Genomic DNA, 26,441 nt, shown 5'->3' with positions numbered 1-26,441 from the left:
GTTCAGATGCTTTTAGCTGTATGTGACTGAAAGGCTCAGTAAAAGTGGCTAAAACAATAAGTGGACTGACTTATTCACCTAGTGAGTTGCTAGAGCCGTCCAGTTCAGTGGTTCAGCAACACCATCAGAACCCATGTTCTTGTCCTCTTTCTGCTGCGCCCCCCTCAGTGTGTCCACAAACATTGCTCATGGTCATTGCTGTAACTCCAGGCTTTGTATCCTCACACATGAACATTCTGGGGCAAAAGAAAAAAAGGACCAGTTATTCTTAAATGTCTCTTTTTAAGAGCAGGGAAAACCTTAGTTAGAGGCCCTTCAACAGACTTTGCATCTCATTGACCATTTTTGTCACATGCCAATGCTTAAAGTAGTCACCGGCAAGAAGAGTGGATCCAAGACTGATTTAGGTTCTGGAGCTGAGGATTTGCCTCTCAAACATTCGGAGGCTAGACACCCAAACAAAATTGGTTTTTGTTAGCATAAGAAGCAGAAGGGATAGAGAATAATGGATGTTGAAGAAGCAATCAACAGTGTCTGTCTCCATCTATAACTGTAACAGTTTTCTCTACTAATGTAAATTAATTATAATGTATATCTGAAGATGTGTGAATCCTAAAATACTATAAAGTTAAAATATCCATTAGTGCTTCTTGCTGGTTTTAGAAAAGTTTCCTTTGCCCCCCCTTAGCTAGCAACCTGCTTTAGGGCAAGTAATGCAAAAATAATTTTACTATTTGCCAAAGCTATATATTGTAAGAAGGTAAATCTGTTATAGAAAATAATGTAGTTTATTTCAAATGTGAGCTATAAATTATTTTTAAAATTGTTTGATATTTAAAATATTTGTTTATAAACTATATTGTCGCCATTGTTATTAATATTAATATTCTGTGCCTTTGAAGCTTAGCAGCCTTGATATCCCTTTGTTAACAATACTTTCACACATACGTTATTCAGGAAAACCAGAGTTTATCAAAACGCAGTGGTGTTTATGGATTTCAGTTTTTTTTAAATGTTGAACACTATAAATGACAGGCCAGATCACAGATTCCTGCATTTCTTTTCCCCAGCAGATAAGGGTGAGAGAACCAGATAGGAAGAAGAAGTTTACTCTTGGGCTGCTGTCTTCACATGGTAGTGGTTAGAGAGGCTGCCCTGTAAAATTATCTTCACAGAAGACATGTTCCCTGTAGTTGATTTACTCCGAGTTCAGGAAGCAAATGTTTTGTGTGAATCAGTAGGGATTGGCTAACCTCTTTCTGACTAGCTCTGTCTGAAAATGACAAGAGTGATTATTAGTTTCTGTCAGTTAAGCACCAAACATTCCTTTGCTCTGAAAAATGAGGCCCCAGAAATCTCCAACTAATGTGTTTAATTTGTCACCTTTTCTCCTACTCCCACCTCCATCACCTTTTAAAAAACCTTTCCACCTTTTGCCAAAACAAATTGTATCATTTTGACCAAGAAGAAAACTAAAGATAGAGATAATTCCAAACTTAGTTCTTTTTATGAGCAGTGCATGATTATTGCTGATCTCATTTTATCTAGTGCTTCTGTCATCTAATACAGTAATTGGAAAAGAAATTAGCACTCCCATTCCAATGGAGTCAGGAAGCACTGATAAAGTTATCCTGAAAAGTTACAATGCCTGAAGGAAAAGAATTTAGTGAAATTGGGGAGTGTGTTCATTGACAGAACTTGAGATTTGATTTCCTGAGTGTGTATATCATTTATTACAGATTTGTAGCAGTTAGTCATGAATTTGAGACAAATTTATAGAAGTGTAAGTTAATCGACCTTTTAATTAAGAATGAGAGAGCAGCCTTACTTTTTTTTTAAAAAATGTATTTCACAGTTCACCTTTTTCATGAAATGTTTATTTGATTTTTAAAATAATCTGGAGTGACCTCAGGCAAGGGAAACAAAAGTGAAAGTAAACTGTTGGGACAGCACTGAAATAAAAAGCTTCTGCACAGCAAAGGAAACCATCAACAAGACAAAAAGGCAGCCTACTGAATGGGAAAAGATATGTGAAAATGATACATCTGATAAGGAGTTAACATCCAAAATATGTAAAGAATTTAAGCCTCATTGAGATACCACCTTACACCAGTTAGAATGGCAAAAATTGACAAGGCAGGAAGCAACAAATGTTGGCGAGGATGTAGAGAAAGGGGATCCCTCTTACACTGTTGGTGGGCATGCAAGCTGGTACAGCCGCTTTAGAAAACAGTGTGGAGGTTCCTCAAAAAGTTAAAAATAGAGCTACCCTATGACCCAGCAATTGCACTACTGGGTATTTACCCCAAAGATATGGATATAGAGAAAAGAAGGGGCACATGCACCCCAGTGTTCGTAGCAGCAATGTCCACAATAGCCAAACTGTGGAAGGAGCCGAGATGCGCTTCAGCAGACGAATGGATAAAGAAGCTGTGGTACATATATACAATGGAATATTACTCAGCCATCAGAAAGGATGAATACCAACCATTTGCATCGACAGGGGATTATGCTAAGTGAAAAAAGTCAAGCAGAGAAAGACAATTGTCATATGGTTTTACTTATATGTGGAACATAAGGAATAGCATGGAGGACATTAAAAGAAGGAAGGGAAAAATGAAGGGGGGAGATTGGAGGGGAGACGAGCCATGAGAGACTATGGACTCTGGGAAACAAGCTGAGGGTTTCAGAGGGGAGGGAGTGTGGGGGGATGGGTTAGCCTGGTGATGGGCATTAAGGAGGGCACGTGTTACATGGAGCACTGGGTGTTAACACGCAAACAATGAATCATGGAGCACTACATCAAAAACTAATGATGTAACGTATGGTGACTAACATAACATAATAAAAAAAATTTATACAACTCAACACCAGAAACCCCCCAAAAATCCCATTAAAAAATGGGCAGAGAACTGCTGGGTATTTACCCCAAAGATACAGATGTAGTGAAGAGAAGGGCCATATGCACTCCAATGTTCACAGCAGCGTTGTCCACAATAGCTAAATTGTGGAAGGAGCCGAGAAGCACTTCAACAGATGACTGGATTAAGAAGACGTGGTCCATATATACAATGGAATATTACTCAGCCGTCAGAAAGAACAATTACCCAACATTTGTAGCAACATGAACGGGACTGGAGGAGATTATGCTAAGTGAAATAAGTCAAGCAGAGAAACACAATTATGATATGGTTTCACTCATTTATGGAACATAAGAAATAGCAGGGAGATCGGTAGGAGAAGGAAGGGAAGAGTGAAGGGGGGGTAAATGGAAGGGAGAATGAACCACGAGAGACTGTGGACTCTGGGAAACAAACTGAGGGCTTCAGAGGAGAGGGGGGTGGGGGATTGGGATAGCCTGGTGATGGGTATTAAGGAGGGCACATATTGCATGGTGCACTGGGTGTTGTATGCAAACAATGAATCATGGAACACTGCATCAAAAACTAAGGATGTACTGTATGGTGACTAACATAACATAATAAAAAATGTTTAAAAAATGGGCAGAAAACCTGAATAGGTAGTTTCCCAGAAACATGCAGATGGCCATCAGACACATGAAAGGAGGTTCTGCATCACTAGCAGTCAGGGAAGTGCAAATGAGAACCACAGTGAGATATCACCTGATATCTGTCAGAATGGCTAGAATCAAAAAGACAAGAAATAAGTGTTGGAGAGGATGTAGACTAAAAATAACTTTCATGTACTGTTGGTGGGAATGTAAATTGGTGCAGCCACTGTGGAAAGCAGTATGGAAGTTCCTCAAAAAAATTAAAAATAAAAATATCATGTGATCCAGTAACTCCACTACTGGATATTTGCCCAAAGAAAACAAAAACACTAATTCAAAAAGATATGTACATCTCTATGATTATTGCAGCATTATTTACAATAGGCAAAATATGGAAGTAACTCAAGTGTCTATCAACAGAGGAATGGATCACACACACACACACACACACACACACACACACACACACACACAGAGGAATATTACTTGGCCATAAAAAAGGATGAGATCTTGCCATTTGTGACAATGGATAGACCTAGAGGGTATAATGCTAAGTGAAACAGAGAAAGACAAATACCATGTGATTTCACTTACATGTGGAATCTAAAAACAGAGCCATAAATACAGAGAACAAACTGGTGGTTGCCAGAGGGGAGAGGAGTGGGAGGATGGCCAAAACTGGTGAAGGGGAGTGGGAGGTATAGGCTTCTAGTTATAGAATAAGTCCCAGGGATAAAACAGAGCACAGGGAATGTAGTCGACAGTATTGTAATAGTGTCGTATGGTGACAGATGGTAGCTACACTGGTGGTGAGCACAGCATAACATATAGACTTGTTAACTCACTGTTTTGAATACCTGAAACTAAATGTTACATTGTGTGTCAGTTATACTTCAATTAAAAAAAAATCTGGAGCAAAATCTCCCAGAATATTATTCACACCTTAAAGCCCCCAACTAAAGTCAAGGTAGGCGAAAGGAACAGTTGGAAGCCATTTGTAAGCACCTGTCACAAAAACTTCTGAAGATGTACTTTTCCTGCTCTGATTTCTGTTTATCCTAGATATGAGTTCATCAGATGAAACAGTTTTTGCAGGCTATCAGAAGTATTGCCCCTGCTGCTAATAGCTGATAAGATGTATATATACAACTCTTTTTAGATTTTCAGTATCCCTTTTTCGTGACTTCCCTTTCCCTTTTTATTTGCTTAATTATCTTCTTTAGGTATAAAGTATTTTATAGCCATCACTTCTGAAGAGAAATTGATTAGTTCTCCAAAGATGGAAAGACTAGTATGACTCTCTAGAGCAGGGATTGGCAAACTATGGCCTGTACCTGGGCCAAATCTGGCATGCTGCCTGTTTTTGTAAATAAAGTTATTGGAACACAACCACGTCTTTCATTTACATATTGTCTATGGCTGCTTTTGTGCTACAGTGGCAGAATTGAGTGGTTGTGGCAAAGACCTGGCTGTTGATAGAAAAAGTTTGCCCGCCATTACTCTAGAGAAATTTAACCAGAGGGACACTTGACTCAGAGATATTAGGCACAGTATAGAGGTCTAGGGCAGGAGGGAGTGCCACACTGAAAATAGGGTGTATACCAAATAATGAGAAGGCCCTCTTACATACATGCCAGCCCTGTGGTTTTCAGTTCATTTTTAGTACCTTATTTTCTAAAAGCCTCTTTTATTTTGGATACTTTCTCTCTCCTTCTTGTTTCCATTCTCCTTCTCTCTTCTAGATTTATTGAGGTATAATTAATGTGAATTAAACTCACATTTTTAAAAGGGTTTAATTTTTCATGGGGCGAAACCATCAAATCAAGATAATGAACATATCCATCACCTCTAAAGTTCCCTTGTGTTCCTTGGTAATCTCTCCCTTCCTCTCACCCCTTAGTCCTGTCCCCAGGCGAACCTTGGCCTGCTTTTTATCACTATAGATTAAGTTTACGTATTTTAGAATTTTAATAAATAGGCTTATACAGGATCTACTCTTTGGTTGTTTCTAGTTTCTGGCTATTAGAAATAAAGCGGCTAAGAACATTCATATGTAAGCCTTTGTGTGGAGGTATTCTTTCATTTCTCTTAGGTAAATAGCTACGTGTGGTTGGGTGGTACGGTACGTGTATTTTTAACTTTAATGAAACTGCCAAAATGTGTACCATTGACATTCCTACCAACAGTGTATGAGAGTTTTAGTTGTTCCACATCCTAACTCCTTCATTCTTAAATATGAACATAACAGCCAAGAATCTCAGATATACAAGGGAAGGCACTAAAATGAAAATAAAAACAGACCCAGAAAATTGGAAGGGACACTTCAGAATAACTATAACTTTAGACCCTCAGATTGGTAAGAGAAGGTATAGCATCTGCGGAACAAGAACAGGGTGCTAGGAATAAGAGAACAATTAGAAAACAAAAAGAATTCTTGGTAATAGAAAAAGATTTTGAAGATGAAATTGGAGTAGTCTCTTAATAAAGGGAAGAGATGAAGGGATCAACAATGGAAGAGAGAAAAATTTTAGAGGATCACACCAGAGGTCCACCTCCTGACCAATAGAAATTCTGAGACAGGAGAACTGAAAATGGAGAGGAGAAAATCATGCAGTAGCTAATATAAGGAAACTTCTCAGACCTCTCATACATTCCAGATTAATAGAATTTACTGAGTACCAAACAGTGCAAATGAAAAAAGAGCCACACCCCCATAGTGAAAGGCACATTATTGCAAAAAGTTCGGAAAAACAGGAATAAGAGCTGTTAAAAACTTCCTCAGAGGGAAAAACAGTTTCAAACAAGGATTGGGAATCAGATGACATCAGACTTGTCAGCAGCAGCACAGGAAGGTAGAATGGGGAATGATGTTTTTGAAATTCTAGAAAACAGCAACTTGCGATATGGAATTAGACTGTTCCCAGTCTAACTCCTGATCAAGTCTGAGGGTAGAGGGGCAACTGGGTGGCTCAGTTGGTTGGGCATCTGCCTTCAGCTCAGGTCATGATCGCAGGGTCCTGGGATCGAAGCCTCCCCTCACCCCCCGTGGGGGGGGCGCGGTCCTTGCTCAGTGGAGAGCCTGCTTCTCCCTCCCTCTGCCTGCTGCTCCCCCTGCTCATGATCTCTCTCTCTCTCTCTCTCAAATGGACAAATAAAATCTTAAAAAAAAAAAAAGTCTGAGGGTAGAACAGAGACATTGTAGATATGCAAGGTCACAAAACTTACCTCCCACGCACCCTTTTTGAGGAAGCTACTGGAGAATGTTCTCCATTAAAACAAGAAAATTAACCAGTAGAGATGAAGACATGGATCCAGAAAATAGGGAATCCAATACAAAGGAGCGATGAAGAAAATCCCCTGTTTGATGAAAGAAAAACCCAGATGACTGTTGTACAACGGGTTCAGAGACCAGCCAGTTTGGTTTGGACAAGAGGGTGGAGGACTCTAGGAAAGGTGGACTGATATATTCTGTGATGTGATATGTTTTGAGTTCTCATTTAGAGCGGTTTTATAGCTTCTTTGGAGAGTATGGGGAGGAATTAATGATGGGAATATAGAAAACCAAGCAAATAACAAAGCAAGACATTTTTAGTTCCAGGAGCAACAAAATGTATAAGAAAAGTATAATCACTGTAAACTAATTATCTCACTGATTAATGTTTTTTACATGATTCTAATAATACAAACCTTAAATGTGAATTTAACCAAAAATTGCGGTATGTCTGTAATGGTAGTAGGGGATGGGGTGAGAGAAGGTAGTATAAGAACTAAATTTCAGTTATCTGTGTTAAGAATTCAGTAGGTAATGATTAAAGTGAAAAATTGGGAAATCACAATGAGTATATATTTTAAAGTAAGAAGATAAATGCCTGAAGAAATCTCCAACAAAAGACTTGCAAGTGGTTTCCTGAGAGGAACAGAACTAGAGATTTGGAGAGAGTTGGTACAAGGGACTGCTGTTTGTATTATAAACCTTGTATTACTATATTTTAAAGCTATTCGTGTATATTACTTCAATTTAAAAATTAGATAGAAAAATGAAAGTCTGGACTTTGCATTAGATAGGATGTTTAGTCTTTGTGAGGAATCCTGGACTCCTGAGGCACATCACCTGCTGACTAAGTCTTTGGCCTTCCATCCATCCCCAGACTGTGCTAGGGACTCTGCTTGGGCCTCTCTAATTCTCCCTTGTCATTTTTCTTAGTACAAGCCCCATGCAGCTCTACAGTTTGGTTAAGACATTCCTTAGGAGTCTTCCAGAGAGATGAACGTGCCCTTTGGTTGTGCTTCTCTTCTGGGTGGAGAAAAGATGTAGACCCTGGTAATTATAATAACATAAGACATAATAAATACCTATTACTCCTAAGTTTAACCCCATGGGATATTATGTCTTTTCTGCCCTTAAACTGATATTTTCTGGTACCGTATTCAGCTCAGAAACTCTAAACTCCATGAGGCCAGGGATTTTTACTTGTTTCGTTCATTGATGTATTGGCTGTCAGTAAACATTTGTTGAATAAATGAGTACTCCCTGAATTATTTAAGTTCCAACAAATGTATATCTAGAGCCTACGGTCACTGAGCTTAGGCTTTTATAGGGAATATGAACATGAAAACAATTACAATACATTTGAAGTCAGAATATACATGGTACCCAGAGAGGAGATTATCTCAGTGAGAATCATTTATGGAAGCCTTCACAAATGAGCTGATGCTGGAGTTGAGCATGGAAGGAGGAGTAGCAGTTTGCTAGACAGAGGCCTTCCATGCAGAAAGAACAGCGTGTGCAAAGGTGTAGAAATAGGAAACAGCAAAACATATTCAGGGACTACAAGTAGTTAGGATTGCTAGAGGACAGGTTCTGTGAGGTGAAGATTAAAAGGTAAGCTTATATCGTTTGAGAACAAAGCGCTTTGCACTATTGTTTTCTTTTTAATGCTCAATATTATAGTATTACTAATAGTACAATTGTATAGCACTTATTATTAGCCGGACACTTCTCTGGGAGCTTTAAATATACTAATTCAATCATTTAATCATCACAGTAACCCTAGCAGGTAAGTACTATTATCCCCATTTTATGGAGGAGAGGTTAAGTCACTTGCCCAAGGTCACAGAGCTAGTAAGTGGAAAAGCTTCGTATGAATTCGGGCCATGTGGCTCACACTGTTTTGAATTTCAAATAACATGAAGGAAAAATATGAGATTTACATTTATTTATTTATTTATTTATTTATTTATTTATTTATTTATTTATTTATAAAGATTTTATTTATTTATTTGACAGAGAGAGACAGCCAGTGAGAGAGGGAACACAAGCAGGGGGAGTGGGAGAGGAAGAAGCAGGCTCCCAGCGGAGGAGCCCGATGTGGGGCTCGATCCCAGAACGCTGGGATCACGCCCTGAGCTGAAGGCAGATGCTTAACGACTGAGCCACCCAGGCGCCCCAAGATTTACATTTATTTAAAGGGGTGGATGTATCATACTAGTTGAGAACACTATTAGATTGTCAAGTGAGAGGGAGAGCATTGGGAAGTGTAGGAATAAGACAAAGCTAGGTCACAAGGGGGCCTCGTATACCCATTTCCTTGACTTTTGTTTGCTCTTTCTTTTTTTTGTTTGTTTTTAAGATTTTTTTTAATTTATTTAACAGAGAGAAAGGCAGCCAGCGAGAGAGGGAACACAAGCAGGGGGAGTGGAAGAGGAAGAAGCAGGCTCATAGCGGAGGAGCCTGACGTGGGGCTCGATCCCATAATGCCGGGATCACGCCCTGAGCTGAAGGCAGACGCCCAACCGCTGTGCCACCCAGGCGCCCCTGTTTGCTCTTTCTGCTTTTGTTTCAGGGCAGCTTGATTTCTGAAGCTCTCTCTCTCTGAATTTTTACTAAATTATAAATAATGGCTGGGAGGTCATCTTTCCTCTTCACCTCAGTAGAATGAGGACCTTCCTCCTCAAATCCATCTACTCAAAAATAGTCTCTTTTGTTTAATATCAGTGAGTTAATTTTTAAATAAAATTTGTTACTGCAGTATAACTTTGTGTGTCTGTACGTGCACATGCCATAGCTGTAAAAGGAGACTCAGATACTGGCATCGGGGGGTGTAGTCTATCATTTCTTTAAACTTTTTTTTTTTTTCATTTTTAGAAAAGTCATGAATGTTCATTTGAAAAATGCAGCAAGGGAGAAAAGTCAGATTTCTCTGTGATCTCACTTCCATGTTTTAGATCCTTTTTTTTTTCCTTTTTTTCTATGCCATACATTTGTATTAAAGATAAAATTGGCATTATGCTTATTATTTTTGAAATATCTATTTTTAATATACCTTGTGCATTTCTTTACATTTTAAAATATTCCTCAAGAATATTAATTTTGAGTGACTTGATGATATCATATGGGACAGGTTTTCTCTGCTAATTGAAAATAGAGCGTCCCTGTGAAACCTTTCATAAGCCAAAATGATGGCATAAAGTGAAGCATATCCCCACTTTCTGAAAGTTTGCATTTCATCATCTTGCTTTTATGAAAGACCTACGTTAATATGGTAACGGCTTTTTTTCTTTGGATTTATTTCAGTTAATGGAAACAGGTAATAATGTAGGTCTTTTGTGACAGCAAAGTGGGATAACTCAAACTTTTGGAAAGTGGGAGGTACCTGTACAGAGTTTATTTAGTCAGGTCACTATTTTTAGACATTTGGATTGTTCTCAGTTCTTTACTGTTTCACGTCTAGCTCTGCAGTATATGTCCTGGAACATAAATATTTGTACATAATTTTGGTTATTTCTTGGAACTGAAAAATGACAGGATCAGGAGAAAATGAGTGTTTTTACGTGTCTTTGTGAAAACTTTGTTCTGTGTAAAGGAATCTGCCTCAGACAAGCTTAAGCATAAAGGAGAATTTATTGGAACCCTGTTAGAACAACTCAGGAACCCAGGAGCAGCTTTTGGGACTAGAACTGGAGAGTTGCTATCTCTTGTCTCTCTTTGTCTTTCTCCACATCTGCTTCATTTCTCCCCTCTCAGCTTCTGTGTACACTTGGCAGACAAAAGTCTTCTGGGCACTGTACGGTTCCTAAGTTTATATCTTCTCTGTTCAAGAGACCATCCCAGACTTGCTGGCTTGTTCTTGTTCCAGATATTTGGAAAGGGAATATACTGACCCTTGGACCACGTATCTAGTCCTTGTCCAGTCAGCTTTGGCCAGGGGACCATGTCTCTAGTACAGGGGGCACCTCTCAGAGAAAGGGAGTTGTCTTAGGCCAGTTTCCCAAGAAGTTTCCAAAGCCTTGTATATTACCAGCTTGCTCTTTGGAAAGATCGTGCCCATTTTTAATATCATTTTCTTAAAGGATAAGCTATTTAACATGCCAGATGGACTTCTGCCTTGAATGTAACGAAAAGCTTTAACAATTGATTGATTTGCAAATATTTATTGAGTATGTTTCTATATGCCAGGTAGCCTTCTAGATGCTGAGAATATATCAGTCCAACAAGACTAAGTCAAGGCCTTTCTTTTAGTCATGTGTGACAAGTTTGACATGCTTTGAACTGACCTTCAAAATAGCCTTTTAAAATCTTAATCAGATTTCATTTTACCAAGAGCATAGTACAATTAAGCATACTGTAAAAAGGAAACACCCATAATGTTTCCTTTGTTGGCTCTATCCATTCATTTTTTTCTAAATAAGTGAAAGGAAGTTGTGAGGTTCTGATACTTGACATCTTAGAATATTAAGTTAACCTTCCTCCTTTCCTCACCCCTGTGGGAGGGCAGTGATAGAGTGCAGGGAGGCATTCAGGCTCTTCAGTTTCTGTTCTCTGCAGATTTAAATGAGATCCTTTATGTTTAACTAGACTTTCTTATAGGTAAGATATTACAGGACTAGTTTTTCTCCTAGTTGGAAAATTAACTGACAGAAAAACCTCTGCGAAGTAGGAAAAGTGGTGTGTTTGGAATTTCCATCAAAAACAGATGAGACCTTTTTAAAGATAGTGCTTTGTACCTATCAGTCAGGGTAGCAGCTAAGTCACCCAGTGAGAAACTTGAAAACGTGCTGTGCAAGCCTGGAGTTTTAGAGGAAAATTCCCCTAAGAATCGTATTTTTATGTTTTTGTGCTCTGAGTTGGATTTCACCAGAGTTAGTGGGTAGTGCCTTCTCATGAGACCTGATTTCAGTTAGGATGGGGCAAACCTCCTTTAGTGAGCTGGGGCGAGGTCTAGAACAGCCTACTGACTGTTCGCACTTGTGACACCCCTTGCTGCTGTTGGAGTTAGTGTTAGTTTGTTTTTCTTATTTCAGCTTGAGCCATATTATATTTGACATTTTTAAAGAGACACCATTTTTTTTTTCTCTATTTAGAAAGCAAAACATGGAGAACAAAAAGTGTCAAGTTTCCCAGTGTAATTCAAGAAATTTCATTCTTTTCTACAGTTTCTAAACAAGACTGGGTTTGGTGGGAGAAGTAAGCCCTAATGCTCTTGGCATCCATATGTGTATTGAATTAATATTTCAGTGGATCTAGAATGATACTAGTTATGTACTGTACTTGTGGTAATTGAGAAAATAGTCACTGAAATAAGTTTTTGTGTTGTGTGGTTCAAATGAGGAATCTTGGTTGAGAAAGGCTATTCTAAAAACGATAGGAAACCCTGTCATGGAAAACTCGAGACACTCAAAGATTATAGCTGTGTGAATTGTGCAGTGAAACGATAACTGCTTATGTTGTTATAAGATGGGAAACAAAAAGGTCTCGAGCATTAATAGCCCTCTGGACATGATCTAGTGAAAAGAACTATTCTGGCTGTTTCCTTTAATCAAGTACAATATGAACTTGGGAAAAATCCTCAGTTATGGTTTTTATATAAACCAAAACAGATTAATACCAATAACATTTTAATTTATTTTTGGTGCTAACATTTGGAGGTTTTTTTTTTTTTTCAACACTTTATCCATCTTGATTTTTTTTACTCTGTTTAAAAGCAAATAAGATCAGTTATCTTTTTAAGATGTGGCACTTGATTAGCTTTTTTAAAATAGATAAGTAAAAAGCCCATCAGCTCAGCAAAAAGACTAAACTGTTTGTGCTTGTAAGTAATGTTAACTGTTTTATGGAACTAAGCCCTGAGGGGTAGGGACAGCACATGGTTTGTTTACTAACACAAAGCACGGAGCTTCTATAGCTAATCTTCAGGTTTCCCTGTCTAAAGGTCTTTTAAACAGGAGCATCTATGAAATCTACATTACATGTTTACCCCCAATTCCTCATTCATTGATTGGGAGAGCTCTTGTGGTGAAATAAACACACAGGCTAAAAAATGTTTTCATGGACAATAGAAATGACAGGTCCATCCTGAACAAGTTTAGATTCCTAGAAATTGACAGTTGTTGACAAATTTATTCACAGTCTTTTTAAAAAATATGTTAGCAAGTACCTATTTTTCAAGAGTCCAGGTCCTTGTTTTGAAATCTTGACTATGATACTAGCTGAGACTAATTTGAAAATAGTCAAGGTTTACAGATCCTTAAAGTAAAAGTCCTCCTTTTGCCATTGTCATCACTTCCATATTTAACCTAGAAATAATTTGAATTAATTTGTTACGGATGCTGACCCACACAGCCCAAGCCAGTGAAAATGCAAAGTCTATTTTGCTTCTGGAGTCTTCCGCCAGATGTCCCATGGAATAAGGTTGGAGTTCTCAGCTTTGTTGGGAAAGGCTGAAATAAAAACAAAACTGCTGCCTACTCTAAAAACATTTTTAATAGTTCTTTTTTCTTCTTCTAAGATAAAATTCAAAATCTGAGGCTTTATTACCTGGGAGTAGGGAGCAGAAATGCTGTAACTTTACTAAAAACAACTTTCCATGGAAAACTTGTGTATTTGAAAAGGAATCACATTAGCTATAGGGAAGCAAGAATATTTTAAATTTTAGGACTTTCAATAAAAGGTACATCGTAGAGCCTCCTGGTGGCAGCAGTTCTTTGTTGCCAGAATGTCCTCATTTGAGACACCTGCCGAATGGGAGCTGATTCTGAATAGCAAAACAGACCTATTCTACTTGTCTATATCCTTTTGAGGCTTTTACTACAAAGACTCTAAGTGAAATAATATGTTGAGTATTTTTAAAATTCTGATTTTAGGCTCATTTTCTATTATATTTTAAATGGATCCCCTAATTGTTGACTTATAAATGCCTTACATATGAATTAGAGAGTCTGGATGTACATTAAGGTGTTTTGTATTAAGAGGTTCCATGACTCCTGCTGCTTCTATACCTGATGGTTCTCTGATGGTGCCATATATAGACCTGGTGATACTTTCCATTGCATCTCCGTTCAGATGATCTGCTAGTGAAGGAATGAACTGACTGCTCTAGGGAATTGGAAAGGTCAGTGGGAAGAAACCTGTGGCCAGCATTTGTATAACAGTAAAAGCTCTGTGCAGAGAAGAGTCTTAACTGACTCATTGGCTTAACTGTCACTTGTCAGTCCCTCTGAATGCCTGTGGCCAGTAGGTTGCTGTCTAAGGTACTCACATATGTCTCCCATCAGCTGTAGAATGCTTATCAAGAGTGAGTTGTGTTTGTTCCCAAGCCTGTTTATGCCACTTGTTCTTGTTATTGTAATTATGTAATTGAACTGTTACATAAACCAGTGACTTACGAGAAAGCAAGTTGTTCCCATGAAAACCAAGTTAAATGCTTTGGGAAGAGCTGATAAAGGTGATTTAGTAAAAATTGCTGCCCAATTACATTTGGGTAAGACAGCTGTAAAAGAATGGGGTAAATTATTAATTCCAGAAGGATTTTACATTCAGATTGCTTCAAAGTATCTTAAATTCTCACCATAATTTAAAAGTCACAGGTGAAGTTGGTGAGAATGCAAACTGGTGCAGCCACTCTGGAAAAGAGTATGGAGGTTCCTCAAAAAGTTAAAAATAGAACTACCCTATGATACAGAAATTACACTACTAGATATTTACCTAAAGGATACAAAAATACTGATTTGAAGGGGCACGTGCAACCGGTGTTCATAGCAGCATTATCAACAATAGCCAAATTATGTGAAGAGTCCAAAATGTCCATTGGCTGATGAATGGATAAAAAAGTTGTGGTATCTGTATACAATGGAATATTACTCAGCCATCAAAAGGATGAAATCTTGCCCTTTGCAATGATGTGGAAGGAGCTAGAGAGTATCAAGCTATGTGAAGTAAGTCAGCCAGAGAAAGACAAATACCATATGATTTCACTCATATGTAATTTAAGAAATAGAAGAACATGGGGGGAAAAAAGAGAAAGGCAAACCATAAAATAGACTCTTAACTAGAGAGAAGAAACTGATAGTTACCAAAGGGAGGTGGGTGGGAGGATGGGTGAGACAGGTGATGGGGATTAAGGAGGGCACATGTGATGAGCACTGGGTGTGGTATGTAATTGTTGAATCACTAAATTCTACTCCTGAAACTAATATTACACTGTATGTTAACTAACTGGAATTTAAATAAAAACTTGAAAACTACCAAAAAAAAAAAAGTCACAAGTGGAAATGGTAGAGGATGCATTATGGTTATAATTTATGAAAGACATTTTGACATTATTTAAGGTGTAGATTCATAGAAACAAAAGGCCTGGTTCTATCTTACAACATTAGCAAATGAATGTTCATTTAAGTTAAAATGCTTAGGTATGTATACAGATTTTTATGGTTTACTGATTTACATGACCCCCCCCCTTTTTTTTTTTACTGGTCCTGACCTGATCATCATTGATTTTAGAGAGCCTCTACTGTATTTCTTCAAGCTACTAAAACTGAAGTGTACTTTTTCGCTTTTAATTCATTCATTCACAGTTATTTATGGAGCAGCTATTCCTGTGCCAGGCATTCCACTTGGCTTCAGTGCTGAACAAGGCTGATAGGGATTTCTCTTTTTAAGGATCTTATCTTCTACTGGCATATTAGTGAAAGTGTAGTGATTTAAACAGTAATGATTTTCTCAGCAATTATAGAATAGTTATCAAAATAAAATCTAGTCTACGTATTGAAGGCCAGACCCACATCTACCTGTTGACTAGTGTTTCTCAACCCTAGCTTGTACCCTGGAATAACCTGAAGAGCATTTGAAAAACGCTGCCTCCGGGACCCCATATTAGACCAAGTAAGTTAGAATCTCTGGGAGTGGAGCCCATCCATACAAAGACGTATAGGAAAAAGCAAGTTGAATTTAGTTAAAGTTGTTTTGATATTGTCCTAACTAAATCTGATAACCGTAAGCCAATCTGACATAGCATTTTTATTCCAGAATCATCTGGGAACAAATCTATATGGTGTTGGTTTGTTGTTTGAATCTTGCTAGAGAAGAAACTTTACATTATGTAGTTTGTCAGAATAACTGTTATATTAATACTCTGGCTTTCAGCTTTTCCTTTTGGAAAAAAAAATTTAAGAAAGATGACTGAATTATCTTTCGACTCTTCTCTATAGTTGGAAGTGTATAACATTTACCAGTGTATTTAGCTTTCAGAAACATTTCGGTGAGTTAGAAACCTGAAGAAAAGCATCATATCTTTTATTTGCTTTAAAATATTAATGTTCAGCTCACATGAAACACTGATTAAGGTTAGGAAATGCTGAGCCATGGGGTTCTTTTTACCAGGCATAGCATGTAGTTATAATTTTATGTATAATGAAAAAGCTAATTGATGTCAAAGGTACAGAAAATATCTTGAAATAAAACCTCCTCTTAAGAATGATTTCATTCATGCTTAATCTTTAGGCCCAGAAACTTTGAAAGTTGAAAGTGTAGTGCATTCATTATTTTTCTTCCTAGCTCTTGCAAAAGTATAGTTGCAAAATATAGTTGCAATTTTTTTGTTGTTGTTGTTTATTTATCTTCCCTTTTACATCGCTCAAAAGAGGACTAATGTTAGTACTTTTGCTTTTGGATATTTGTTTCACTAATAATCCTTCTTTCCTATTGATGTTTTATAGACCAGATACATTTTTACAGAAAGTTCTAAATTCTGTTATTCATGAGAGATGTGGTCTAGTGTTCTGTGAAACCAAACATTTATCAGGACACTATAACAAATTCCACAAGACACATTTAAGTATGAATTCTGACTTGAAAATGTAGTCTTAAATAGTTCAGTTTTGCTCTTAGAATACCTACCATTGCTTTGGGGGAGGGTATGGTTTGGCACATTAATTGAGACACTTAGATGTTCATCTTATGTAGGGATAGCTCCTTTTCATCCGTGATTTGCCTTCATGTGAGAGTTATTCCTTTACGTCCTCTCCCAGCATGGATGCTACACACACACACACACGCACACGCACACACACGCACACACACTCTCTCTCACTCTCACTTACACCATTTCTCTCTCACTCTCACACCATTTCTCTCTCTCTCACACACACACATACCTTTGAAGATGGTACTGTTTATTTTCCTTTTCTGTCATCCCTTTGCTTATGCATCATGGTAAGCTACTTAGGTAGTTCGGTCAGAGATGTCCAGGAAGGTGGAAAAGTCTTGTCAACTGAGGGGCGCCTGGGTGGCTCAGTCGTTAAGCGTCTGCCTTTGGCTCAGGGCGTGATCCTGGAGTTCTGGGATCGAGCCCCGCGTTGGGCTCTTCCGCTGGGAGCCTGCTTCTTCCTCAGCCTGCTTCTTCCTCTCCCACCCCCCTGCTTGTGTTCCCTCTCTCGCTGGCTGTCTCTCTCTCTGTCAAATGAATAAATAAAATCTTTAAAAAAAAAAAAGTCTTGTCAACTGAAAGTCAAAGGGAAAATACTTAAAGATTTACTAGGTGATTAACAGGTTTGATAAAGATTCCACAGGCCCCACCAGGGCAAATGCTGAGAAAACTAATAGAAGTAGAATGTTATCTTATCAGCACTAGCAGCTAGGAGCAATTTAGCCCCATGAATATCTTATTCCTTCTATCTCTACCTTCTGTTTTAGTTAAAATATCAATGCCTCCTGTGTAGTACTTAGCAGTTTTCAATTCTGTAAGGTAAACATATGGGTTTTTTTTCCTTCCTCCTTTAGAGTTCAGAAAACTGATGTACAATGAGATTGAATGATTTGTCCAAGGTTATTTGGCTGGTTTAGTAATGTGAAGACTTTTGGTTTCAAATGATAGAAATTCAACTCCAGGTTGTTATGCAAAAAAGAGAATTTATTGGCTTATATAACTAGTAAGTTCACGGATGTAGCTGGTTTCAGACCTGGCTGGATTTAGGGCCTTCCACTGTTCAGAACACTTTCTCCTCCTTTTGGCTTTGTTTGCATATAGGCTGTCTTGTACTGGCAGTGATTTCCTCTGGCAGCTCTTGGTTAGTCTACCATTTTGTCAACCCCAACGAAGAGAGAAAGCTTGCTTTTTCTCTGAAAAGTACCAACACAGACATGGACATGATTTTCAGTCCATGAACCAGTCATCCTGCAGTGTGACCAGGGAGCTAGAGTTGTCTCATTGACCAAACCTGGGTCACATGCCACCCCTGAAGCAAGAGTGAGATCATCCGTGGGTGAACTGCATCTGCTGAGAGCAGGGAAGGAGTAGTTCTCTAAAAAGGTACGAGGGAGGCAAAAAATAACTGGTAAGTTACAGGTGAGCCTGGACTTCGGATTCTTGAGCTGATGTTATTTTCTGTTTTATTACTATTAAAAATGGTAAGAAAAATACAGTCACAAAATGTAGTTGTTTAAAGATGGGACATAAAAATTTTGAAATTTGTGAATTGTTTAATATCCAAATCCATTTTCCTTCTTCCTGGCAAGTTGAGTATTATCACCTCATAGCATCTTAGAGTCCGGGTACTATTAAATAATCTGATCTCATTTTGACTATTTCATAGGAAGAAACTTCCGAAGACTACCTTAGTTTTTCAATTCTACTAGTAATTTGAAATATATAGGGGGGAAGGAGGCTTGACAGAAGAGCTGTTGTTGGATTGTTTGAATGTTCTAGCAGTGCAAGAGGCCTAGATTTCTGGGCAGAAGGATTTTTCTCCTAGTTCCGGCTATCTTCTCCTGCCTGTTTCCCCTCCCATCACTCTTTTTTGCGTTGTTTCTTGGCTTGGATCCACTCCTTCCTCCAATCCTCCCTGCCCTCAGAGCAAAGACTGGAAGGTTTTCTTATCCCCTTGAGTAGAGGTATAATGGCCATTCTCTTCCTCAAGGAAAGTACTAGAGAATGGAATTGCACATTGACATGCTTTAAAGTGGTTAGAGAACTCACTTTGCTTGTGTGGACAAGAAGCTTTGTGTCACTGAGGACCAAAGTCAGAGTGTCCTGTCCCAGGTATCTTTGGGCAGCTTCAACTTGGGGTATCTCCGGAGGCCCTTGAAGCAGCCTAGACGCTGGAGATGCAGTCTTGGGGGCTTCTGTAAACTCTTCTGTGCCCAGGATGGCTATGAGAATAGAGGCGGGAGGTAATGTTAAGTGCTCTGGTTTTCATTCCTGCTGTCACCAGAATAAAAATGACCTAACTGTATTTTGGGCCCCCAGGCAGCACTGAAATGACATGCCACCTACTGACCTAATCCATTTCATTTCTGGTACTAGGATAGCCAGAGCAATTTGCTCAATTTGCAGTTGACTATTTACTCTAAAGCAGCTACGATTAGAATCTAGTGTAAGAAATCACAGACTCCATTTACCAAGAATTAAAACTTTAGAGATGGAAAGTTATCCGTTTATTGGAAGAAGTCGTTTAAATATGGTGTATTTTACCTCAGAGACTGACTTCGCTTTTAGGGAACTACTTTTTGCTGTTGTTCCCTAGGAAGAAGTACAATCTGCTGATAGAACTTGAGATAACAGTGTTTCTCAGTAAGAACTGAATGGAGCAGAGAAGTAGGAGACTGCTATATTTATCTGTAGGTAAATTTTGCAGTTTACTAGGGAAAAAATCTGAATAGCATGCCAGCAGATTAATTTGTGTTAATCTAACAGCTGCTTCTCTGGCAACTAGAAGAGAGAGGGGTGCTGCCCCACACAGTCCTGCCCGCGCACACTCACGTGCCGGACATACTGCCTTTGTCTCAAAAACTATGCCAGGAGCTACCTTTGCTGATGAGTTCCTGTTCCGTAATCCCATTTTTTCCCTCTCCCCCCATCAAGATGAGGTGATTAAAACCTTTTGAAATGGTGGTTTCGGGAGCTTGGACTCTGGTCTTAAACGTTGTGTCGAGCAGCTGGTGAATTAGAGTTGTAGAAGCACCTACTCCATTGCCCTCCCAGAGATCCTTGTATCAGTAAGTAGCGTGCTGGCAGAATTAAGGTGTCTGCTTCCAGTTCGGCCCTCTTTTATTTCTTGTTGCTTTCTGTGACTCGGCAGCTATGGAATTTGCTTCCCTGCATGGGCCTCTCAGAAGCCAGCTCTCCAGCTCTCCCCAACACGCTCACAGTCAGCAGAACAGGGAGATCACACTGATCAGCACACCACGCAGTTGATCAAAGGAAGCCAGCCACTTTTCTTCAACAAGACCCAGCGGTGTTAGTCACTACGCCTTCTCCTGCCGTGAGCAAGGCCACTGGAACTCTGCTGGCAACATTAGACTGTGTGTAAAAAGCTGCTTATATTCCCTTTGCCTTGGCTTTGGCTTAGGCCTCAGAAAGTTGGGGAGAAAGAAAAATGCCCCCAAGAGCCAGTATCTCTCCTTTCTAAAATTTGGTGTGAAGCGTTTCCCTTCATTGGCAATCCCTAGTGGCAGTCCCTAACTCTGCTGGGAAAAGACTTGCTAATTTTCTTTTAATTGTAAAAGAGCAGAGCCCCGCAGCATACTGAACATGTGGTGACTATGTGAAATATACGACAGAGTACGATCTTACATTGATTGAGTTAATCATAGGTCTGACAAAGCTGCAGAATTAAAATAAGCCACATTTTTAAGCACTTAATCTTTTGATTCTGTTGCTTTTTAATGTTTTCTGGGTAGTCTTACGTTATTTTGCAGGAACCTGTGGGTCTCAGTGCTGATTTTTTGGCTATAGGCAGCAGTTTGCTACTCGAGGCTTTAATGGGTGTGTAATTCCCTTTCTTGTAAGCAGTTGGCATTTCAGTACAGTTTACAGCATGGAACATGGAAGGGACCCCCTGAGTAGGACAGTGGCTGCTCTTTGTCACTTGCAGCTGTGTTTGCAAGGGAGCATGCTGGCAACCAGCAAGGAGAGTGCTGTGACAGGTGGGAAGAGCAAAACCAGAAAATATGCTTCTCCTTTCTCTTACCCTCTTTCCAGTCCCTTCTTTCCCCCATCCTTTTCTACCTGACCTTCTGTTTTTCTTCTCTTCCCCTTTTAGAAGCCATCTGTTTCCCTCTACCAGTTCTGTTTGGCTTGCAGATGCCACTGTACAGGAATACACTGTGTTGGAGCTAGCGTATGCTTGACCTGTGTTGAACGTATGTATTTGGGCTGGGCTCAGCCTGGTGCACTGAAGGGAATGGTGAGGGCCTGGAGTACCAAATTTCATAAATTTTGGGTACCAGTTCTAGAGACTCGAAAGGGCAACGTTATCTTACCACCTGGATCTGAGAGATGATAGAGGGCTTTTTAAAGCCTGGTTCTGCAAGGTCTGTATTACTTTCTATTGGAGATGGGAGCAACATTAGGCTGTGTGTAAAAAGCTGCTTATGTACTCTTGGCCTTAGCCTGGGCCTAGGCAAGGGAGAAAAAGAGGAAAATGTCCCAACAGCCAGTTTTCTTCCTTCTAAACCTTGGTGTGAAGCATTTTCATCCCTGTTGTCAGTAACACAAATTGTCACTGTGCACAGCTAGTTTAGCTGCTCCCTGAGCAGGCACCAGTTCATGGTCTCCCTTCCGTGGCCCCATCTCAGTGCCCTTCTCCTCAGGCACTGCTGATGGGGATGTACGGTGGTGCAGCCACTTCAGAAAACAGCCTGGCAGTTCCTCAGGATCTTAAACATACCGTTACCACGGGACTCAGCAGTTTCACTCCTAGGTATATATTCAAGAGAAGCGAAAACGTATGTGGTATACCCATTCGATGGAATATTCCACATGGATGAGTCCTCAAAGTGTTGTGCTAGGTGAAGGAAGTCGGTCACAGAAGGCCACATGTTTTATGATTCCACTTAGATTAAATGTCTAAAATATACAAATCTGTAGAGACAGAAAGTAGATTAATGGCTGCCTAGGGTGGAGAGAAGTGTGTGTGTGTGTGTGTGTGTGTGTGTGTGTATGAGTGTGAGTGAGAGAGGGTGGTGGGAATGGAGAGTGGATACTGTTAGGTTTGGAGTTTCTTTTTGGGGTGATGAAATGTTCTAGAATTGATTGTTGTGTTGGTTGCACAAGTCTGTGAATATGCTAAAAGCCATCGGGCTGTACACTTTAAATAGGTGAATTGTATGGTGTGTGAATTACATCTCAATAAAGCTATTTTAAAATTTTTTACCACATATTTCATTTAGTCTCAGGGCATGGAATTGTCTTTCCTAAAGTTTTAGAGGTTAGGAGAACCCATATTCTCAAGAATATTGAGATGTAATAAAGGTAATAACTTATTTGCACCATGTGTCACTGCTTGCCTGTAGTTTTCCCATACTTTATGTAATTTGACCCCCACCGAACCCCACTGTGCAGAGGGAAGTGGCACACATAAAGAAAAAGTGACTTCTCTTAAGATTATACAACTAGTAAACGGTAGAGCAAGTCTTTATCTTAGGCTTTCTGATTCCTAGTCGCTGCACTCTTGTCAGAACAATGTCAGAGTTTCCAAGAACGCAGTGGTGACCCTTGATGTTTTCCAGATTGTTAATTATGCTTAACCCTCTCACCTCTTGAATGTAACTGAAAAAGCCACTCACCTTCCTCACTTGCTTTCCATGTCTGGAAAATGGAGATAAGAATGCCTCCCATCTCAAAAGTCACTGTCTTTGTTTCTTTATGTAGAAGAGGGAGCTAGGAATGTTTCCTATCTCCTGGGCATATAATAAAGACTAATAAAAAACGATTATAAACTATCTTGTCAGGCTATAAAAATTCTTCTTAATAAACTATCAAAGAGTTGTTTTTATCTTTTTTTAATGTTGTACAACCTCACAGTCTCAGTGGGATGTAGTAATAACCACTTGTATCACTTTTCTCTAAGGAGCTCAAAGCACTTTATGGACATTATCAAATTAATCCTCCTGACATCCCTATGAGTTACATAGGGAACTGGTATGAGAGGACCGAGAACACAGAGAGGTGAAGTAACTTGCCTGAAGCCTTTATCTCAGGCTGGGTTTATACTATACGGATAGCTCATTTATTTGCCCCTAGTGATATTTATTTGGTCAATTACATTTATTCTCTATGAGTTTGTCACTTGTTAAACATGAAAAAAATGTTTGTATAGCCTTCCTGAATCACTGTAGATCAGCTTAAACTTTATTGAGCTTAAAGCTGTTTATTTTGATCTGTGTCTTCCTTGATCTAGACTAGGAAACAGTTCAAAATTCCAGAATATACACTTTTGACTTCAACATTCACTATGGGGAGCAGTGCCAACTGTGTGTCCCGCTGTGTAGACAGGAGAAATCCTTGATGAGTCTTTGGAAACTACTCTCATTTGTCCAGACACTCTTCACAGAGTGAAGGCAGACTTCCTTCCAAGTCGTTGCGTTTTACAGTGTGTTTACATGTAGAAAGCTCATTTACCATCTGGATTACAACCTAGATCTTCACCACGGCCATCATCATTTAATATTGTTTTGGTCTTATGGCTTAATCCCATTACCAACCCTTCCGACAGAGAATATATATGAGGGAATTGTGTAAGATGATTAGAAAGGCCTGCATGAGACTGCCTTAGAGTGGCTTCTAATAACCTGCTAGAAAGCAGAGTAAACCTGACCCATCCACTGGAAAACACTAAATTCTGGCTTCTCTCTTTCCTTGTGTCAGAGAAGCTCTGGTTCATTGCCGAGGCTGTCGTGGCAAGGTGTTTGGGTGTGTTTGTTTTTGTTTTTGGGGTGTGTTTTTGGTGATTTGTTTTTTGTTGTATTGATAGCCTACTCGATGGGGACACACTATCCCCCCCCCCGAAGTGGATTTCCCTTGCATATTAGCCTTGTTGGTGTGCTCCCCCAGGGGAGTCGGCCCCAGTACTGTTGGCACTGTCCTGTGTAGTTAATTAACCCTCCTGCTGTAGACCTGCGTTTCTGCTGCCACTGTTCACTGATGTGTGAGAATTGGGTGAAGCACATGTACACAAGCTCAGACGCACTCGTGGAAACAAACCCTGGAAATAGCAAAAGACGAAGTTGGGGTAAAGCCTTCAGCTTTTAAATAAGTTCAGTAATCTGGCTAAGCTGAATGCCAGAGCTCACAAAGCTGAGAATTGCATTTCTGAAGATAAGACAGGCCCTTTTTGTGTCTTTATCTTTTCTTCCCCAAATATATTGAGTTTTAATATGGTGCTTTATCTCTCTGAGCAAGAAAACAGAGTCAGTGGTGCCCTCATGGACCACTAAGTCCAGCCCAAAGAGGAGTTTCTCCTTATTTCTGTGGTGACCACATTCCAAGAAGGTAAACCTTGACTAGAGTCTTCTTCCCAAGATGTATGGCTGCCATATCCTCTGCAGCATAAAGGGATCAGGCAAGTCACGGAAGATGAGAGTAGGGCTTTCTAAAAGTCTAGTAATCTATACATTTTAGAGAATAGCAGATAGTGGTTTTCTTTGAAGTTGGGGCCCTGCCCTTTTTCATTAACTGAATGTGCAGAGAGAGAATCTTGATTTCCAACTATTCTTTTTTGAAATACTTTGTAGTGCTTTGGATCTTTCTTGTGATTCTGTTTACTAAGACCTAAAATGCTTATTTAAGAAGCTCTGAATAAATTTTTTCTAATTCCTAGCTTGCTTACTTGGGTAAAATATAGCAAGTAATCAAGCTGGGGTAATAGTGGAGTCTTAAAAACCTATCAGGCACTCTCTGTTTTTTTCTCCACCCATCCTGACTCCTCTCAGCGAATTTTAACTGTGTATATTTATTTAAAAATCCGTCGACCAGGAAGTGTTTTTTCAGTCCTTCCTTTGTGTTAATATCTAATAAGTGTGCCAATGCTTATGATCTTTAGTAGGAAGAAAGGAATAAACACACATAGCAGAACAGGACACTGCATAATAAAAGTCAGTATGTGGTATAGATAATGAGAAGAGAGAGGGCAGGGAAGGCTTGGGAACCCAGGTGGGACTTGGATCCAGAAAGGCAGAGAGAATGGAAGCATTCTAAGTCAGCGGAATCATGTGAACCAAGACAAGGATAAAGCAATGAACATGGTATATAAGAGCAGATGTAAGAACTTTGCTGCGTGCTAAAAATTTTTCATAAGTTGTGGGAAACAAACAAACCAAGTTGAGATTGAATAGTTAGGATAGGACCTGGTACTTAGAAGGCTTTAATTGACTACACTGTCCCCTGCCTACAACTAGACCTGCTTAGAAAGCTTTGATCAGGGGCGCCTGGGTGGCACAGCGGTTAAGCGTCTGCCTTCGGCTCAGGGCGTGATCCCGGAGTCCTGGGATCGAGCCCCACATCAGGCTCCTCCGCTGAGCCTGCTTCTTCCCCTCCCACTCCCACTACTTGTGTTCCCTCTCTCGCTGGCTGTCTCTATCTCTGTCAAATAAATAAATAAAATCTTTAAAAAAAAAAAAAAAAAGAAAGCTTTGATCAGGACCTGCCTTTGTGATCTTTAATTGGCACCTGCAAATGCTTTAGCATTTGAGGGCTGGGATGAGTTTGTATTTGGAGGAAATAAGGTTTCGTTGGCCTATTTGCTTTTTTTGTTTGCTTGTGTTACTAAAACAACATAGTCAGGGAGCTAAACCAATTCTCTATCTTGTAGAAAGAAGTCATGTCTATAGTTAAGAGAGCAGGGTTTTCTTCCTTAAAAGGAATTTTGTTCCTAATTGTGAAATCTTGGCCTGTTTGTTTACAAATGAAAATGTTGTGAGTGAATAGGAACATATGACCCTAAATTCCTTAATATGAATTTTCTGATAGTTATTTTTCCACTTATTTAAGGTACATTTCATTTAATGTATTCTCAGTAAAGCCAAAGAAACCCTATAGCTGTAATGTAGGTAAGCTTTTGAATAGCAGTTTGATTTATTTTCCAGTTTGTTTTCCTGTATCTTGTGTTATATTGATAGTTGCTATTATTTATCTCATTTAAACAGTAGTGCTTAGGTTGAAACTTGATTCTAGTCAATTTTATTATGATGGGTTTACCATCTTCTGGAATGGAGTACTCCTCTAAAGCATTGTTACTATATCATGAAGGTAAAAACAAATTTACAGCTGTTATAACCACAAACCTAACCTTTCATCAGTTTGCTTGATTTACTACAAATTAAATTATATTATGCCTGATATAAATCATTAAATGTATAATTTAGAGGAGTTGCTGTGATCCATCTTTTACTGTTTTCTTCCCTCACATCCAAATCTGGAACCTGAAGTCTGAAAGGCAGTAAAATGATTAGAAAACTGCCCTTCTGGAGTCCTAAGTGAGCATTCATTTCTATGTTGGTATGTGACAGCGGGATCCTTTCAGCTCTGAGGCTGGAGATGCACACATTGCATTCAGGATGGAATGTTTGCTCCTTGACTTGTCTGCCTGATTTAAATATTCATACTTCACCAGAAGGAAAAAGCTGCTGACTTCTAAAAGTGGGTCACTTTTTTTTTTTTTTAATGGCCCTTTTGGCACTTTGTAACGTGTTAATGCTGCCTTAGAGCTGGGGAGTAGTTTGGCAGAGCTCATCTTTATCACTTCAGGGGCCAAGGCTTCACTAGGCCACTGAAAAGAGAGAGCATTGCAGATATTAATAGCTAATAGACTATGATACGGGCTTTATTTGCCTTTCTGTTTGCTTTTCTAGATGTGAAATGTAATATGTTAACCAGAAAGG

General features: G+C 39.2%; 1 protein-coding gene across 12 annotated transcripts in view; it reads left to right on the top strand.

The window, feature by feature from the left end:
• The window catches only part of PHF21A (PHD finger protein 21A), a 188,515-nt gene that overhangs the window by 53,830 nt on the left and 108,244 nt on the right, over positions 1-26,441 (top strand). The window lies entirely within an intron of this gene.

The sequence above is a fragment of the Ursus americanus genome, chromosome 24, assembly GCF_024610735.1.
Source record: "Ursus americanus isolate L20-20 chromosome 24, mUrsAme1.1.p, whole genome shotgun sequence".
NCBI classification, from domain to species: Eukaryota; Metazoa; Chordata; class Mammalia; order Carnivora; family Ursidae; genus Ursus; species Ursus americanus.
The sequence above is the reverse complement of the archived record's forward strand: the minus strand, read 5'-3'. Positions and strand labels throughout refer to the sequence as shown.